General features: G+C 44.2%; 1 long non-coding RNA gene across 1 annotated transcript in view; it reads left to right on the top strand.

Moving 5' to 3' along the window:
* Positions 1 to 16,264, top strand: part of LOC132250227 (uncharacterized) — an 88,310-nt gene that overhangs the window by 58,394 nt on the left and 13,652 nt on the right. The window contains exon 2 of the long non-coding RNA XR_009461877.1: positions 2,506 to 2,895. This is a non-coding gene — a long non-coding RNA (uncharacterized LOC132250227). The remainder of the gene's footprint in view (positions 1 to 2,505; positions 2,896 to 16,264) is intronic.

Below are 16,264 nucleotides of genomic sequence, written 5' to 3'. Positions count from 1 at the left end.
TCTATATCTCATTGTGTATGATTTCTTACCGCACCATCCCACTGAATTTAACTCAACTCTTATCGTGCCTTTACATGTAATGATTTTCATTAAATTTAATCAGTGGCACTTGTGGATATATCAACTGAAGGTATATTTTTTAATTAACATTTTTTTCATCTTGTGAGGAAAAGTGTCTTACTGTTGTAAATGAAATCCAGAGTTTAAGCATAGTTTTTAAAAAGAGCTTACATAAAACCCAAAACACCTTTCCAGGTTTATTTTCAAAGCTGATTACTGTGGAACAATAATTAGGTAGTCTATGATCATTTTTGCTTCTTATTGAAGTTGTGAAGAACACTCATTTATGTTCAAAACCTTAATTTAAATTATGAATCCCTTTTTGATATTCTTATTAAAGATAAAGCTTGAAGGAAAAAGTAAAACTCACCATTTGGGAAAACTCATAAGAAATAACTATTTCTTCAAATTTCTAAAAGATCTTAAATCATTTAAAATGATTATTTCTCATTACACCTATGTGATATGAGTAAATTTGTTTGTATTATCACGGTGTATTATCAGAGAACAAAAAGACAGTGTCTGTCCCAAGGAGCTTACAATTTAAATAGAATAAAAAGAGAAAAGAGATGGCTATAGACAGATGTAATATTAGTCAAACTTTATGGATAGATTTGTTGTGATAGAGAGAGGGTAAGTGAAGTATTCACTATCATATGGGAAGTTAGTAGAAGACCTGAAGTTTTCATGTCAGACTTCTGCTCTCACCCCTACGTCACATTACTTCCTTTAAATAGTCCTACTTCAGACAACTACAATGTCATTATCTCTCTTTTTAGCTGCTCTGTATCTACTTCTGATAATTTTCCTTTGCTCTACACAATTACTGCCCTCTTCCGCCAGTTTTTTTTAAGTGGACATTTTCCTTTCCATAGTGAAATTAAACAAAAGTAATTGTTCCACCTGATATTTAACTTGGGATGTGTCTGTTCTTGGCCAGACCCGAGAAAAAGCCATTTATGCCCAAAAGTTTGTATAACATCTCTTTCATCTGCAGAGTTGGTCCAATAAAAGATATTGCTACACAGATCTTGCTAACTACAAGCAATGCATTTTAGAAGGTGTTTGACTAACTACACTATTAACTAAGATAAGGAACAACCTTTTCTTGTCTGTGTTTCCTAGGATCGAGTTTTACAACACTATTCTTCTTCAACTATGTTTAGTTTATGCAGTACACTAGGGTCAACTGTTAGCCTTTTCTCAGACTCAGTCCAGAACTGAACGAAGTGGGAGGAAAGATTCCTGATAACACCAGTGAGTTTTGGATCAGGCCTCTGAAACAGAGTCCTAATATCTTGAGCGCATTCTTTGTCTTTTAGAATGCTTATAAACATATTACATGCAAAAGAGAACCTTGTGTACAAGGAACGTGGTGTCTGAATGGTTCTTCTTATGTCAAGTACAATCCTAGAAAAAAGAATCTGAGTCCTGGAAAGAGCCTACAGGATGGGCTGATAGTGTAGGTGCAAGTTCCAACTAGTTGGAACTGATAGTCATCTACTTTTAAAGGAGGAGTTCGCTTGAGAAGTTTTGAGTTTATGAATCATTGTCGCAGGGCACTAAGGCATGCCTGCTCCTTTAAGGGCAGAAGCAGCCTAGACAGAGAGCCCTGCAAACCAGGCAGAGCTCCACAGCTGCAGGTTGCCTGGGCAGCAGGCTAATGAGGGAATTAGCTGGCACCTGCACAGGATCAGCTGACCGGAAGCAGGCAGGGCCCTGGGCACATATAGGCCCCAGGGCTGGGGCTGATAGGGGTTAGTTCTCTGGCAGTCACTAGGGAAAGGAGCTTCTGCATGGAAGAGCTATCCAGAGACATTTGGTTATGTGATCTGCTGCTTGCAAGACTAATAGGGCTGCAGAAGCTCATAAGGTACCCAGAACTAGGAGGCACACAATACTAGGGGAGAAGTTTGCTTTCTTAAAGGGGCAAAGTGTGGCCTCCATTGTTATTGTTTTGTTATAGTCCAGGGGCTTATGTTCATGTTGTCATTTTCTCTGGTGGTTTTGGGATGAGGCTATAAGGGGAGGTGGAGACCTCATTAGTGCCCAGAGGGTGCACATGATTATTTAGTGCCCCAGTGCCAAAGGGGTGCAGCTACAGGGGCCAGAGAGCCCAGTGATGAGAGGAGATTAATTAAAGCTAGTGCCTCAAAGCTGGGTCTAACACAGTTGGTCTAGGCTAGGAGGCCTCGCTACATAACAGGGCGGAGGTCAAGTAAGCTGAGGGCTTGGGCTTCCAAGGGAGGTGGTGCTCTCCCCTACCTTGGGGGTCTTTAAGAGGAGACTAGACAAGCACCTTGCTGGGGTCAGATGACCCCATTGGTCTTTCCTGACTAGGGCAGGGGGTCAGATTCGATGATCTGTTGAGGTTCCTTCCGACCTGAATATCTATGAGGCCGCAAAATAGGGAATAATATTCATATATGAATCCTTTAATTGCAGGTTTCCTTATGAAAAGCCGGCCCAGTGACGGAGAAGGCTGTATCCTCAACTGATATAAATGGGTATTGATCCATCAGAATCAATGAAATTGTGCTGACCTACACTGTTAAGAATATCAGAATCTGAAGAGGATTTTGCCCTGAAAGACAAGGATCAAATTTTAAAAATCCCAAAGAACTCAGGAATAGAGTAACTGAATGAGTTATAAGGGATAGAAAACCAAAGGATATGAAATACCAGAGCAGGAAGGAAGACTAACAAGTAAATTATAGAAAATAAAAAAATCCATGAGTTTCCAAATATACTCATGCTGGCTGCTCAAGTCCCATTGACTTTCAATTGGATTTAGGCTCCTAAGTGCATGAATCACTTCTGAAACCAGGATTTGAGGTATTAAGCCACTTTTGGCACTTCAGAAAATGTTTTTCCATGTCCATATTTATCTTTCCTTGAATGCTTTGAACAGCTTTCAAGTTAATCCATGTAAGTTTCTTTCTCCTTGTCTCTGAAAAGAAAGATCTCTATTCTATGGAGTTTTTTAGCTTTAATACACTTTCCACTTTCTGTGATTAATTTTGTTATATGTTTTTATATACGTTACCTTTTGTACTTGAAGCTCCTCAGGGTAGGTAGCTATTATTTGTCACACTTCATTTACTGTACAGCTGTGTACACAGCAGTAGTACTACATAAATAACAAAGAACGGCAATAATAATAATAGCAAAGTCAACAGAATATAAAAGAACCTACCAAACACTTTGAGAATGAGTGCAAAAATTACCAGCCCAGGAGCAGACACAGTGCATTAGAAGAGTGGTGTAAAGCTTCCTGGTCCTGTGATGACTACATGTTTGATCTCTGGACCTTGGTAAGGAAGGAAGGATTTTATACAAATGAGTATTTCTTATGGAGCGCTCTGAGCTGTGAGCTCTGAATATTTGCTTTTAAATTAAAACTGTAGATATCTTGTCTGAGGATACTATCCCATGCCTCCCATAATACAAACTCTCATTAGAGAGTTTGGGGTAGGGTTAGGATTCAGAAAGGCCTAGACAAAATGGAGGGTTGAATCAAAAAAATTGCATGAGGTTCAATAAGGAGAAGTGCAAATTCCTTCACTTAGGACAGAAGAATCCCATGTACTGGTACTGCCTGGGGATGGCCTGGCTAACAAGCAGCTCTGCAGAAAAGGGCCTGGAGGTTAGAGTGGATAATAAGCTGAATATTGAGACAACATTTTCCTCTTGTTGCCAAGAAGGCTAACATAATACTGGGCTTCATTAGTAGGAATATTGCCAGCAGATTGAATGAAGTGATTCTTCCCCTCTGTTCAGCACTAGAGAGGCCACATCTGGAGTAGTGTGTCCAGTTTTGTACCCCCCACTAGAGAAAGCATGTGGACCAACTGGAGAGAGTCTAGCGGATGGCAATGAAAATCGTTAGGGGTCTGTGACACATGATTTATGAGGAGATGCTGAGGACCCTAGGGTTATTTAGTCTGGTGAAAAGAAGACTGGGCATGTCTACATGTGTGCATTTAATCCACATTAGCTCTATAGGTGTGTACACTTAAAGTACCTTGAAAATGGCAAATTTAGGCTATTTGAGCCTAAAATTTGATACCTGTATAAAGCAGATAGCTATTCATGCAGAAATTTTATAAGTCACATTAGCGAACATGTAGATGTGCTAATGCACATTAATGTGCTGTATGTCCATTGGCTTAGGACCAACTTTCGTCCCAAGTCTGTCTGCAGACCTGCACTAATGCACCTTAGTTCATGCACATGTAGACGTGTGCCTAAATTGCTTTAATGTGCATTTGACTAATGTACATTAAGCTTAGTTGCATGTAAAAACACATGTAGACATGTCCACTGAGAGGGAATTTAAAAGCAACCTTCAACTACCTGAAGGGGGGGTTCCAAAGAGGAAGGAGCTAGACTGCTTTCAGTGGTGGCAGATAGAACAAGGAGCAATGGTCTCAAGTTGCAGCAAGGGAAGTTTAGGTTAGATTTTAGGAAGACTTTTCTCACTAGGAGGGTAGTTAAACACTGGAACAGTTTAACCAGAGAGGCTGTGGAATCTCCATCTTTTGAGGTTTTTAATATTGGGGTAGACAGCGCCTTGGCTGAGATGATCTAGTTGGGGCTGGCCCTGCTTTGAGCAGGGAGTTGGACTAGGTGACCTCCTGAGGTCCCTACCAAACCCTGATTTTTCTGTTGTTCTAATTTGAAATTGTTGGAATTCTTTTGTGAATCATGTTTGCACACCCAGCAGTTCTGACATCATGTGGCATTCTGTGGCAGTCTTGAAAGGATCTCAAGTATACTATGGCATCCTAATTGAGAATCACTAATCTAAAGTTTGAAAAACAAAGAAACCCACAGCCTAATACCAGGAATGAAGTGGATCTTGCCAGTGCCTTTTAAAAACAACCCTACTCTTTGAGTACTAGGAAGAAGGGCCTCCTCTTTTTTTGGGGGGGGGGGTGGGGGGGGTTGGGTGGTTATTGCTTTCTGCTTGGGTTGTTTATGTATATGGTTAGGACTAGCCTGTATTTCATCTGATGATAAAAGCTTGTTTTCAAATTTTCAGTGTTTTTGAAACTTGTCATAATTAAATTGCTATATTTTCATGCTGAATGTGGCAAATTCATCATTCAAAGCAATACAGCACTGGCATAAATTATAATGTTTCCTGAGGCTTCATGCTTTATAGTGATGAAAAAATACCATTATTTATGGAAAGATAAAAGGTATTAATTTTGTTTCTCAGGAGTGCTGAATTTGATTTATTTATACAAGCTAGGAATGGAAAAAATGCCTAAAATTGAAATAAATACAACAACGTGTAAATTATAATATTGTAAAATTCTATAATTAACTGGCAACAAGACTTGTTCCAAAATGTAAACTGAAGGCCTGAACTAAGCTCATTCAGTTGAGAGTGGGGTCCTTCAGGGTTTGGTACTTGGACCAGTGCTTTTTAACATCTTCATCAGTGATCTGGAAGTGGGGGTGAAAAGCACACTGGCAAAGTTCATCCATGACACTAAGCTGTGGGAAAGTGCAGCCACACATCAGGGTAGGCTGACGATCCAGGCAGACCTAGACAGATTAGGTAGATGGGTGGACCAGAACCAGATACTGTTCAACAGTGACAAGTGTAAAGTGCTCCATCTGGGGAGGAAAAATCCACAACAAACTTACACTCTTGGTGGTGCTACACTAGCTAGCACTGTGTCCAAAAGGGACCCGGAGGTTATAATTGACCATAAAATGAATATGAGCCACCAGTGTGATGCTACAGTTGGCAGAGCACTGCCAGCTTCCTTGCATCTGGGGGCAGGGCCCTGCATAGGTTGATTTGCCCCAGGGCCCCACACCTTGCTCAGGTCACCTCTGGTTCCTACCCAATGTTCAGGTAAGTTAGGGTTAGTTTCAAGCTGCAGTTTCCTCATTCACTAGCTGAAGTAGAGATTTGCTGCTATTGGCTTCTATGGATTTTTACTTGGGCCTTTAGTGTACCCATGTAGGAAGTATGATTGAAAATATTTTTAATTTAGTGCTCAGGATATCTGAGTAACCACCAAAAATGTCTTTCTTTTACCACTAGAAATGACGATCCAAAACTTACTCAAACCTATTAATCTCACACTCCCACTCTCTCCCCCATCCCATACTTATTTGTTGTACCCTATGCCTCAGTCTAGCAACACACTTTTAATAAGTGCTTTCTTATATGGAAATGTGCACTTCCTCTTTGAAGTGTGATTCCTCATTTGCCTGAAGTTGGGGAAGTTCTGGAGGAGCAAAGCCAGCATGGATATATGAAAAACAAATCATGTCAAAGAAACCTAATCTCCTTCTTTGACAAAGTAACTATGTGGGAGGATGAAGGGAATGCTGTGGATATAGTTCATCTTGACTTCGGGAAGCTTTTGACAAGGTTCCACGCAATCTGCTCGTAAACAAATTGGAGAAGAAATGTGGACTGGATAAGACTACTACAAGGTGGATAGATAACTGGCTCAACCTCAGCCAAAGAGTAATTATTAATGGGGCCATGTCAGAATGCAGGAAGTTTTGAGTGGAGTCTGAGAGGAGTCTGTCCTGGGCTTGGTGCTGTTCAATGTATTTATTAATGATTTAGATGCTGGCTTCAAAAGCTTCTTGAGCAAATTTGCCAATAAAACAACTGGGAAAGATTGTGCACATGTTGGAGGATGGAAATACAATTCAGAAGGATCTCAGGAAAAATGGAAGGTGCTACACCTTGGGAGGAATAATCAAAAACAAAAATATAAAATGGGGGACACCTGGATGGATGGCAGCTTTGTGAAAAAGGACTTGAGAGTCTTGGTAGACCACAGACTTGATACGAGTCTGCAGTGTGATGCAGGCACACAAAAAGCAAAGGCAGTTTTGGGATGCATCAATAGAAGCGTTAGGTGCAAGACATAGGAAGTGATAGTGCCTCTCTGTTCAGCACTGGTTAGGCCTCATCAGAAGTACTACTTGCAGTTCTGGGCTTCACATTTTTAAAAAGGATGCAGAGAAGTTAGACAAAGTCCAGAGATGGGCAACAAAGATGATAAAGGGCTTGGAAAGCAAGTCATATGAGGAGAGGCTGAAGGAGAGATGCATGTTCAGCTTGCAGAAAAGGTGCTTAATGAGGGGACATGATGGCAATCTTCAGATACTTGAAGGGCTGTCCTAAAGAAAAGGGAAAACACCAATTCTCTTTGACTGCAGAGAGGAGGATGTAGACTAATGGCTTGAAGTTGCAGCATCCTAAGTGTAGATTGGATATCCAGACAAACTTTTTACTGTGGGAATAGTGAGACAGTGGGATAGACTGCTTAGGGAAGTTGTGGACTCTCCATCACTGGAGGTGTTCAAGAAGAGGTTGGACAGCCACTAGTTGGGGATGATCTAAGCAGAGCTATGCCTATTTTCTACCATAAGTTTTTATCATGCTTCTGGGGTTTGCTGGTTCCTTTCCCCCTCCCCCTGATGTTTTCTGCTATATATGTCAGTGTTTTGGGGTGTTTACAGAAGTGCTCCAGGGATGGGCTGGGGCTTTAATTAGAATGGCTCCAAGAGGGTCATATGTATCGGCATCCATGCACTGAAAAATGGTGGCAGGGACATTTTAACTAAAGCTTGTTTAATGAGCTTTAGCTAAAGAGCACCCCCCATAGCTGTTTTTCAGTGTGGGGATGCTGATACATGTGATGCTGGAGTGTGGTAATTACCACACTCCAGCAGACTTGATTGAGTTTGCCCTGATGCACTGTAATTACAGTGCATCGGAACAGCCTCGCTGAGCATCTCTAGGTGCCTTTTACACCTTACTAGAGCTGTTGGGTGTTGGCTACAGCCAAGGCTGGGGGCTGGTCTTACCTCTTTGCTCAGGGTCAGACCAATCACCATATTTGAGGTCAGAAAGGAATTTTACCCCATGGTTAGATTGGTATGGACTGTTGGGACTTTGCCTTCCCCTATAGTGGGGAGCATGGGGCTCTACCTTGGACCTCTTAAGCATATATTGACAGCATTTCATGGAAGCAGGACATTGACTGCTTTAGCTGTGGCAGGTTAGGGTGTTAGGTCTGTATTGGGTCAGGATTGATGATAGTTTTATCTAGAGTTGAGATTATGGTTGTATGGAATGGTTTGGATAGGGATGATCCTGCCTCAGGTAGGGGGACTGGACTAAATGACTTCTGGAGGTCACTTCCAAACCTACTTCTCTGACTCTATGACTGGCATTTTAAAATTCTTTGTTGGATCAAGTCCCCTATCACCTTATGAAATATACTATAGGTGTAGATGACCTGAAAAGGAAGCTACATGGCTCTGGTCACCAGCAGATGTCTGGACCATTCTAGGATTAATCCTGTAAAGGTCTTAGAGACTATCTCCCCTTGAGTTTATTACAGGTGTTATAGTTTTGGTGCTGCCATAGCAAATCTATGTATTGATTATAACATGTTATTGATGTTATACATAAAGAGATAAAATGTCAAAAGAAAGGCAATTTTCATTTTAATTTTTTTTTACAGTCACGTGTAACAAAAAAGAAAAGATATGGTCTATCTTGTTAGTCATCTATTTTATCTTTGACACCCAGAAATTATCATATGAAAATCTACTGGTTACATTAAAAATGAATAATAGTAATATGAATTATAGCAAGCAAGTTTATATTTGGCTTTATACATAATTTAACTCAGAAGGCAGGGTATTTGTGGGATAACATAGGGCCTAAATACACAATACATTTTACAGTGAGATGTACATTAATTTGCCAGACAAGATGGATGGAATTAAGAGAAATTGGGGTAGGTTCACCACAAATCCTCACCTTTTTATGGAAGAGTGTCAGTGGATGGAGGTTCAGCTTGGCCATTCCTCCTATGAAAAACAAGAGCAAGAAGATGCCGGTAAGAAGATGCAGAAGGCAATACCTTTGAAGGAAAACATTAATGTTCCCCATGAAGGGTGGATATCAAAACCCACTGGGAAAAAGACTACAGTTTTCTAGGAAAAGAACAAGACCTTTTATAAAGGGGGAAAAAGACTTCTGGGAGAAGAGTAAAGGCATCCATAATAAGTATGATGCTCTCTAGAAGAAGTTAAAGTTATAATGGAAGAAAACAGAAGATTTTATGCTGGGTGAGGTTGCCTTCTGGAAAGAGGAAGATGTTTTCTGGGAGGAGAATTAAGTGTATTGTGAGAAGCAAATGTTTGTCTATGCTGGAGATGGGTCTGATGGAAAGAATTTGGGGATATTGGGTCCAGTCATCTACCCTGGAAATCTTCAAAGGGAGACTGGACAGTCACCTCGCTGGGGTCACTTGACCCCAGTTGTCTTTTCCTGCCTAGTGCAGGGGGACTGGACCCAGTGATCTACAAGGTCCCTTCCAGCCCTTAACAATGTATGAAGGCAAAGGCTGATTGTGAGCAGGGTGTGGCCATCTGCAAGAAAAAGGGAACTCTCTGGAATGAGGAATGGTTCTTTTCAAAGAAGAGAATTATGTTATAGAAAGTGAAAGATGGCCAGTTTCTGCATTCCTTGATTGAGTGATTCCTTGACAATCACAGTCAAGCACCAGGAATGGTACAGTAGAACCCCTGTACTTTGCAGTGTTCCATATTCTCTTGTCAAGGGTTTGTGAATTGACTGGGACTATACAGAACTGGAATAGATTGCTATGTGGGACCCCTGAGGTGCTCTAGATGTTTGCTGAACTTTTATTTCAATGTGCACCTTTCTCTGATTGCTGAACAGGCCCACTGAGGCACTCTAGCTGAGTGAAGTGGTGTTCTTTTAAGTAAAAGCCACAGCAAACAGCTGAGCTTCTCATCTTTAATTCTTCAGCCTGCTGCAGACTAAATGGCTTGCAGATCACCTGTACACGAATGATCCAAGCTCTTCTGTACAACACCACACCTGGTATAAATGAGTCTTTTGGAACTGAAAATGAAAGGTCCTGAGCTGCCGTGTGACTTTTTCCCTTTATCTTTGAAAAGTAAGTGTTAGTTCCTAAAAGCTATTTAGATACCTACCTCCTATTTACTTGCCTACACGCCTATGAAATCATGGAACAATTTAACTTAAGTAAGGAGCAGGGTCCCCACCTTTGCATACAATGTTGGAGAATTTACTGTCAGCATCACAGCAATTACTGCTAGTCTTACAGGCTCCTTGCTATGCTAGATGGTCAGGAGCATCTCTTAATAGTACAGATTGCTTGGCATAAGAAAGAAGGACCTCTAATGAGGTCAGGTGATCTCTGCCTAATATAAAAAGAAGTAGAGAGAGTTTTAAGGAACGTGTTCTGTTTTCTCACTGTTCTAGCTGGATGGGGCATTATTGATCAGATCCAGCTCCCACTGACATCAGTTGAAGCTTTGCCATTGACTTCTGTGGGAGATGGGCCTGTCCCTGAGAGCAGATCAGTGCAAAACTTCCATTACAATTCTTGAAACAATGGGAAATTTGTCTGCTTTCAGATTTTGTTACAAAATTAAAGATCAACTGAGGGTCATCAGTCAATTTCACATGATTTCCATGGGAAGCTATAGGAAAGCCTAGAAGTCTTGTCTGAGTTTGGCTTTCCGTTCTGGGAAAACCAAAATCATGATAATAAGTGTTAAATCCTGTGTAATCACCACTGGAAGAAAAGTTTGAACTTGTGCTAAGTTTTTTTTTTTTACTTTTCTAGTGATAAGGTATAATGAAGAGTCAATTAAGCAACTGCTGTACAATGATCTATCAAGTTTTCAGGTTTGAAGAAGTTGATGTGTGTCCAGATTTAATGCTTTGGCATAGAAATCTAATGGATTCTTGCTGAATTTTCTCCGCTGTCTGTTCATGCATTTTTGTGTCCATCATACCAATGTAAAATTGGTGTCAATAGTTGTAGAGGAACTGAAAATTACAAGTAATGTGGTGGAACCTATGACTAGCACACTTCCTCAGTGTGTCCCAGAGAAAGAGTGACTTATTCAAGGTCACATGGGACATGTACAGCAAAGAACAGGTCTAAATCTCTTAAGTTCTGGACTAGCACCGTTTACCACTGAGCCCTCCTTCCTCTCCCCAGTGTTTATAGGAAGTTTACCTTTAGCACAGGGGTGGGTAGTTATTTCAGGTGGAGGGCCACTTAACGAATTTTGGTGAGTTGTCGAGGGCTGCATTGGTGGCCCCCTCCCCCCCCCCGGCCTGCCCTGACAGCTGCCCCACCCCCTGGTCGCCACGTTGGGACTGGAAGTCCCACCCCCTAACTCCTGAACTTTGCCACTGGAAGTCCCTTCCCTTACCCCCCGGAAATACTCCTTTTGAGGGTGGGGGGTTGCCATCTTGGAACCAGAAAAAAAACAAGTCATATACTAAAAGTCAAACACCAACTATAAATATTTTTTGTAATAAAATTAAAATGTTCAGAATGATGGCTAGAGATGGACATTACACATAAACCAGTTTAAGTGATCAGAAACTGTTTTAAACCTGTAACAGAGAAGATGTTCAGTGCACACAAACCAATTTGAAAATGGCTGAAACTGGTTTAAGATAAACTTGATTGAATGTAGTATCAGATTTAACTGATTTGACTCAAACCGGTTTATGCAATGTCTGTCTCAGACCCTTTGCTGGTTTAAGATAAATCAGACAACCCCAGCATCCTGGCATGCTCTCAGGGCTGGGCGGGGCTCTCTGCTCCACAGCAGGGCTGGCCCCTCCCCTCTGTTCCCTGACTATAGCTTTGGCAAGACTGCAGACTGCCTGTCCCCCACCCCACCACTCCCTGCTAAGCAGGAGTTCCCCCCTCCCCTCTGCCTTGTGGAGAGGTGTCTGTGTATTACCTAGAAGACCACATGCTGCCTATGGTAAATGATGAATAAACAGGAAGCTGGTAATGTTCCTTTGTTTTTTTAATGGAGTGATAAACACTGAGTTAAGGGTGATGAACACTGTTATCAGTTCCCTGCTGGCTAATCAGAGCATCTTTCTGGGGCCTGACCATGCCCCCCCTCAGCTCAGTACTATGGAAGGAAGGGAGGGCTGCTTTAGCACCCCACCTGGCTTCTAGCCTGAACCACTGAAGGCATGTGCCTGCATTTCTGGGATGTCTATCCAGTTACAAAACCGATTTAGCTTAGCCAGGTTAGACTAACCTGCAAAGATAGAATCAATTCAGGCTCAGGCTTTTTGAGTGTCTATCCCTAGCTGATTTGTGTTTGCATAGTATATATAGAAGTGATTGCATAATAACTCAAAAATAAATTCTTAGTTTTGCATATTGTGTTGGGGTGTGTGTGTATGGTGGGTGTGGGAGGAGTTTGTGAGGGGGTGTGCTTGTATGTGTGGGGGCATAGGGTATGTTGGGGGGTTGTGTATATGTGGGGGTAGGGAGTGTGCGAGGGGGGTGGGGGTGTGTGGACCCCACACACTTCTCCCATGGCGCAGCAGCAGGTGGAGCACTCAGGGCTCTGGTGCCTGGTGGGGCATGGCTCCAGCCAGAACTGCACATCGCAATAAAAGGCACAACCTTCCCCAGGCCGCCTGTATTGCCGGTGCTCCCTGCCACACACGCGCCGCCCCTGCACTTACACAGCATGGGAGGGAAGCCCCATGTGCTGGAGCCAGCTGCCTTCCCTGTCAGGGTTACGCAGCACCGGAGAGAACCCTCAGCCACTGGAGCTGCCTTCCCCGCCTGGGCTGTGCTGCAGGGAAGGGACGCCCCGGGTGCCTTTCCCTGGGGGGCAGGGAAGACAGCTCGCTCCAGCAGCTGAGGCTTCTCTTCAGTGCTGTGCGCCCCAGAGGGGAAGGCAGCTGGCTTCAGTACACGGGGCTTCCCACCCATGCCTGGCAATTGCGGAGGCTGCGCATGAGTGGCAGGGAGTGCTGGCAATACAGGCGGCCTGGCAGAGGTTGTACCCCTCGCTGTGATGTGCAGCACTGGCTGGAGCCGCACCCTACTGGGTGCCCCACCGCTGCTGCTGCCACTGCTATTGGGGCTGCATGCCCTGGGGAGAGTATGGGGGGGATCCTCACACTCCCCACCCTCCTTCACACTCGCACGGTGCCCAGCCGAGCTCTGTGCTACTGCCAACCTCCTGGGCATGGACTCCATGCTGCCACCAGCCCTAGCCCTGTGTTTCTACCCAGTTGCAGATCCATTGCCACTGTTTCCCTACCTGCTACCCAGAGCCAGCAGGAAACTGGGGAAGCAAAGTAGGTCCCCAGGGGCTGCAGCAGTGGCAGAAGCTGCCTGCTGGCCCGTCAGGCCCTTCTGCCCATGAGGGCGGGAGCAAGGCAATAGGGTATGTTTGGGGCTTTGTACATGTGGGCACCTTGCTCCCACCCTCAGGGGTGGAAGGGCTGGGCAGGGCACAATTTGTTGTTAAGCACCATGAGCTGGATGAAAGTGCTTGGTGGGCCATATTTTGCCTGCCCCTGCTTTAGCAGTAGACTTTATTGTAGGCAAGGTTCCTACCTCTCCCTATTTGCTTGACACTTCCCTTTTATAATATCTGGTTTTCAGTTACTTATTAGGGCTGTGTGAACTTTTGCTGGCTGTTTCATTTTGACTCTGTTTCGACTCGTTGCGAGCTTGAAACAGAAAATCAAAATGAAACAAAGGGCTTTGAAACAGCTTCAAAATGAAATGAGGGCAGTTAAAACATTTCAAGTTCTGAAGCTGAAGTTGGGCTTGCCTGCAGGGAAACAAAGTAAGGAGAGGGAGGGGGAAGAGTGGAGAAGGACTGCTCTGACACTGACTGTGAAAGTTTGGCTGCTGAGATGCTGCTGGTGCTACTGTGCTGCTTACTAAGTTATAAACTGTTCTCATTTAAAGTGGTGAACTGACCTGAGGCTGTAGGGGAGGAAGAGACCTCATTGGGGCACACTACTGTGTTGTGTAGAAGCCCCAGTGCCAGTGAGAGTGCACCTTAACACACACACAGTCACACGTCACGAGTTTTTCTTGTCAGCAGCGTGGGCTGCAGTTTCCCAGAAACCCCTGCACCCAAAAGCTACCATGGAGCTGAGGATGGCAACCCAAGTAAAAGACAACAAGAAATTGTTTTTTAGATATATAGGGAGTAAAAGGAAGGCCCAGGGAGGAATAGGACCCCTACTAAATGGGCAGAAACAATTGGTGACGGACAGGGGGGACAAGGCTGAAATCCTCAACGAGTTCTTTGCCTCAGTGTTCCTAAGCGAGGGACACAACAAGTGTCTCACTGGGGTTGTAGAGAGGCAGCAGCAAGGCGCCGGACTTCCATGCGTAGACCCTGAGATGGTGCAGAGTCACTTGGACGAACTGGATGCCTTTAAGTCGGCAGGCCCAGATGAGCTCCATCCGAGGGTACTGAAGGCACTGGCTGACGTCATTGCAGGGCCACTGGCGGGAATATTCGAACGCTCGTGGCGCACGGGCCAAGTCTCGGAGAACTGGAAAAGGGCCAACGTGGTCCCCATTCTCGCTGTTAGAGAGAACTCTGGTGCAACGGGGGATTTCCCGCCGAATTGTAGCTTCTTTGCAGTGTGCATCTCTTTCTTGCATCGTAGTGATACACTCTGTAAAGAAGTTCCCGCCATTTGTATTAGGATTCACGCTACATTATTGTCCCATTCCTAATATAGGCACATGTGGCGGCTAACGATTGGCTTGCTAGCCGTACAAAAGGCTTGGGTATTTTCTGCCCAAGTCAGAGGAGGGAGGACGAGAGAGATTCTGCGTGAAGATCTCCAAGCGCTGCGGACCCTCGTGGACCCAGCGCACCTCCCCTAAGCAGGCAATAGAGGCAATAGAACCGAGCCTATGGAGCTTTCGCCTCTCGCCTCTCCCCGTCGCCGAGCGCAATCCTAGACGTATCCCTTTCCTGAAACTTCGGACCCGCGGACCCTAAGTAACTCCGGGGAAACTTTTCGAACCCAACTTAACTGGACCCGCGGAGCCTAGCAAACTCCATGGCAGCAATTGATTTGTCAGAGTCCTCCAACGAGGGTTCAAGCGGGAGCTGTGCCTGGAAACCTGTCCAGCCTACACCAATACCATCTTTGGGTGTAAGTAAACAATCTTTTCAATCAACCATTACGACTCCGTAACTAATTCTAACTTGCGTGTGCTAAACCGCCCCGCGGTTCTGTCCTGCCCCGCGTGCCCAGGCTGCTGGTCACAGCCCGCGTGCACCGAAGACGGGTCCGGTTCGACCCCGATTTGCCCCCGGCTAGCTCATGGCGGCCAGAATGGGATCAGAATCACCGCCGCACATGGCGACGAGGGCGGGATCGGGGCCCGGCCCACACAGGAGCCAGTGGCTGAGTTGGATGAAAGCTGGATCCATGGTAGAATTTACTTTCTGGAGCCCCATGTAAAGTTCTTTTTTGAGGCCCTACTCTTTACGAAACAACTACAAAAAATTAACTTGTTAAGCATCAAAGGCACCTAAGCTCTGACTAAAATCACAGTCCTAAAATCCTCTGCTCAGCACCTACCTAACCATAGAAATGATTCACTAGACACCCTTCCCCACCCTGCTTCATCACTTAAAAGTTCCTGTTGTGCCAAGAAGAGCAGTTCTGGGCATGACCAAAGCAGTAGTGGTCTGAGCAACTGGACACCTAGCTTATGCCTCATCTAGGTGAAAAAGAGGTGAAGCAGACTTATGAGAGAGAGAGATTTTTAGATTGTAATTTTGGCCTTAGGTGTATAAAGGCTGCCCAAGTCCTGTTTTAGGCATCTTAAGTCTTTTCCTTGGGTCTGAGCCATCAGTAATTTTTGCACTCAAAATCAGAGGTGAAACAGGGCAGCTTCAGCTGCTGCACTGACTGGCACAGCCAGTGTTTACCTGCAGCAGCAATTTTGTTATCCGCCTCTCCTAGGATGGCACTTAGAGCTTCTTCCCCAGTCGCTCCCCCTCAATTATGCTACTGCTTTAATAGAAAGACTGCTTCTTCCTAGCAACTCCTCACTGCATGCACACTTTCCTCTGGGGCCCTGCAGCTTCATACCAGCTTCAGGTCTAAATGCTCTAACTTATACCCTCAATTGAAAAGGCTTCTCTACATTTTAATGAGGTACTCAGGCAATATTATTCCATTCCAGTTGTGATAAAGAGAGGTTAAGAGATTTACCAAAAGTCACAGAACAAGGTGTAGGCAGAGCAGGGAATATGCCCGAGGAGTACTTACTTTCCATCTCTTTCTCTAACTCCAGCTGACTACTACCAACAGTGT

This window comes from Alligator mississippiensis, chromosome 1 (assembly GCF_030867095.1).
Source record: "Alligator mississippiensis isolate rAllMis1 chromosome 1, rAllMis1, whole genome shotgun sequence".
NCBI classification, from domain to species: domain Eukaryota; kingdom Metazoa; phylum Chordata; order Crocodylia; family Alligatoridae; genus Alligator; species Alligator mississippiensis.
This window is presented reverse-complemented; position numbering and strand designations above follow the sequence as displayed.